The 3,160-nt window shown below is 40.0% G+C and overlaps 1 long non-coding RNA gene across 1 annotated transcript; it reads right to left on the minus strand.

Annotated features, from left to right (window-relative positions):
- Positions 1–613: 613 nt before the first annotated feature.
- On the minus strand, positions 614–2,870 carry LOC139196503 (uncharacterized). Its single transcript, XR_011581495.1, has 4 exons — positions 2,731–2,870; positions 2,526–2,647; positions 1,705–1,763; positions 614–834 (listed from the first exon to the last, which is right to left on the minus strand). It is a non-coding gene; the product is annotated as an uncharacterized lncRNA (long non-coding RNA).
- Between the last annotated feature and the right edge of the window lie 290 nt (positions 2,871–3,160).

A 3,160-nucleotide genomic window follows, 5' to 3' on the forward strand; every position in this document is an offset into this window, starting at 1 on the left:
TGGTAAGAAGTATAATGGATAGTGGTCACCCAAAATACCACTTCCCTTTTTGCCACCCAGCTTAAAACAACATAACACCTCCACCAAATTAACAACAATATCTGGATGGAACGAGGCAAGTCTGAAAACTTTCTATAATATCCCTCGATCATCACCTTCCTTGTCTCATATTTGTAAACTCTTGTTTACTACCATCGATAAATGGCGGAGGGATAAACTTTCCCTTAAACAAGTCCTTAAACAATTTTAAATCGGCTGATTACTCTTGTGACAACAAATAACAATCCTGTTTCCACCAGGATATAAATTCATACCCAAAACCAGGTAGTCGTCTCGACCCCTTGTCAGAAGGAAATTTCCTTTAACTTGCATAATCTGAAACATCTTTTCCAAATGGTTAAACCGTTACTTCGCTCCCTCAGGTTAATCATTTCATAAGGTGATTCAAATTCGACTCATAACCCGTCTTAAAATGTCCATTTTGATAATATACTGAATCACCATAATAATAGTTTCCCCTAAACTGCTATATTAGGGAGACTAAATTCCTCCAACTAAGTGGCTTACTACGAGGCGGTGTAGTTCTGACAGAATTCATTAGAACTTCTCAAGATGTCCAAGATTGCAACCATGCTCTGATACCAACTGACACACCCCGTCCCGAAGGAGGGCATGCTGGCCGTCACGTGAGAGTGACGTAACCATTTACACAGTACGGAAGCTTTAAGATACAATTTATAAGTTGATACACCCGAAGGTGAGTCCTAATTTTGTCCATTCTGTCAGAACACCGTCGAATTCCTCGTAGTCACCACACCTTTGTGATTCCTGAACCTGGAGGGGCGCAAAACCAAAATTGAGTGGGTCAGTAAAACAATTCTTTTCCAAATCCAAACATTTCTCAAAACGTTGTAACCCCTCTCCGTAAAACCTGTATACTTTCCCAGAAATGTAAAATATAAATATACATATATAATCTCAAAACTTCAAATCACTATCTCAACATTTTTCATTACAATTATGCCATGCCATGTCTAAATTCAACAGTATAATATGAATGCATCAACAATAATTATATCAGGTGCAAGAAGTAATCAACCGGAGGCCCTCTAATAGCCCTGAACGGTTGAACCTAGAGCTCAAAATCTATCACTCTCACTCTGCCGGAGTCACCTCTGTGACCTGTACGGCCTTCTGCACACAAGTTACGCTCTAGTGCTTTCTCATTAATCATCTGTGCACATAATCTAAGGTCACCCACCAGTCGAAATCTCACTAACACTCTTCGACTGGCCCGTCGCACCCACTCCGCGTGGACTATGCGACCAGCATCTACTTGGATCCAAGGCGAGCGTGCGATGCGGTGAATACTATAAGCACTAAACCATGGTGCAGGATTTGAGCTCAATATATATCAACATCATCATAACAGTATTTAAATACTCACCTGATACTCACCTGTGCGTCCGCCGCACCATTCATTCATATGCATCATATAACAATTCATACTTTTCATATCATTTCATGCATGGCAATTCGATTCACATTTCTATATACTTTGCATATAATTTTATGCATGGCATCTCAATTCACGTTTTCATATAATTCTATATACCTTTCATTTAAAACATAATTTCATTCTAATTCAATTTCTGGGAAAACGTCAAGTATATATATATACGGAAAACAAAACTGCCCACTCACCTGGAGTTCGTCCTACAACTCCCTAGCACAATACGCCAAGGCGTCATGACGATTGCCGCCTAGAACAGTAATCAAATCCAACCTCAGAATTCATATCGATAGAATATATAACTTATATAAAATACGTCACTACGTAGATCGATCCGGAAGATCTGCCACTCAGATTTTAAATCCATAACTTCCAGAGGTCCACAATATATCTCTAGGACAACATCCTAAAATTTCATCACCATCCAACGGTTAGATCTCCGTCAATTAACAAAACTAAGTGACGGTTTACATTCTATTTTATGAACTTACAACTCAAATTCCGGAAGATCTGTAAATCGGATTCCCAATCCGTAAGTTCCTATAATCCTCAAATATTACGTATTACAACGTATCAAAGTTTGGTGACGATCCAACGGTCGGATCATCAATTCACATTTTCACCTAATGCGAAAATTATAAAACGTTATTTGAACACCTAACCAACAATCCTTAATAACTTTCTCATACGGTACTCAATTTGGGTATATGAATATACCAAAGTGATCTACTCGACGTCACGAACGTCGACATATTTTTAGATTATTTTTTTGATGTGCCACGCGCCCCCACGCGCCAGGACAAGCACGGGGACACGCGCCCCCACGCGCATCATCCCCAACCTTGGTTCGTCGGACTGGTTTTTCCGGCGACCGGAAAACTGGAGAATTTTCAAATGCTTCGTTCTCCTTCGTTTCTCAACCATTTTCTTCGTATAATATATCAAATTGAAGCCCTCAACATGTAGAATCATAATATACTACTTTAAAGCTCTAAAAACTACGAAATCTTACCGGAAAAATTCCACAAGAACCGGCCAACTTTGAACGTGGTGATCCCGACGTCCAAAACTTCCAAACAACATACTCCGAGCTTCCTTGGGACTTCCTAAAGCTCACTGTGAGCTTAGTTTGGCCTAAAACACAACCAATTCAAAGCTCATGAACAGTACACTTTCACGGGGAGTTTAGAATCTAGGTTTTCCGAAGTAAAACTTACCTGAAATTGGTGTCTACGTGATCGTGGAGGTTCCAGGAGTTCGATGGTGGTCTTAACTCCGTCGTTGGTAGAAGTTTAGGGTGGTTTTGGAGCTTGTCCGTGTGAGTTCGAAGGAGAGGGAGAGAGAACTGAGAGTTTCGTGAGGGAGGAGAGAGAGAGATAAAGCACGGAAAAGAGGGAGAGAATTTAGGGGTGTGGGATCCTACCCAATCCCCAACTACAAATTCTAACATAAAATTTAAGTCTAAGTCTCCACTCTACTTACCAAATTTTAGGAGCTTAGATATAACGAACGTAAAAATTATACCTTAGTCACGTATTGGGGGCATTTTCGTAATTTCATGTCCTCAGAATTGAAAATTCCGGGACGGGCTGTGACACACATACTAAGAATCAAATATTGGTCCCAATTAGTGTGAAATCTTTGAAT

This window comes from Malus domestica, chromosome 05 (genome assembly GCF_042453785.1).
Source record: "Malus domestica chromosome 05, GDT2T_hap1".
Lineage (NCBI taxonomy): Eukaryota > Viridiplantae > Streptophyta > Magnoliopsida > Rosales > Rosaceae > Malus > Malus domestica.